The sequence below is a fragment of the Athene cunicularia genome (assembly GCF_003259725.1).
Source record: "Athene cunicularia isolate RWA chromosome 11 unlocalized genomic scaffold, athCun1 chr11_part1, whole genome shotgun sequence".
Lineage (NCBI taxonomy): Eukaryota > Metazoa > Chordata > Aves > Strigiformes > Strigidae > Athene > Athene cunicularia.
Window position 1 is genome coordinate 465,397 of NW_020799113.1, and position 389 is coordinate 465,785.

Genomic DNA, 389 nt, shown 5'->3' on the forward strand with positions numbered 1-389 from the left:
GGGGGGGGGGGGGGGGGAAATGTAAAAAGAAAATAAATAGAGTAAAAGGATAAAAAAAAATAAAGAGGGGAAGAACTTTTGCCCTGGCCAAACCCATTCCCCCGCGGGTTTTCTCCCTGCGTGGAGCCCGGCGGCAGGGGAGTGCCGGGTGGGTGCCTGCCCCCCCCTTTCCCCGGAGCTGGCTGAAGTCAGGTGGCTGCTGTGGGTTTTCCCACGCACGTCGAGCAATCCTGGGCCCGCCGATGCTCCCACATCTTCCCACGCCGGTTAAGGGCACTGGGCACACGGGGACCCTTCCCTTCGCTGGTGGGATGCTGAGGAGTGCGGGGCCAGGGTGTCCCCCCGGGGTTCTGCAACTCCCCCCAGCTTCTGCTGGACAGTTCCTGGGC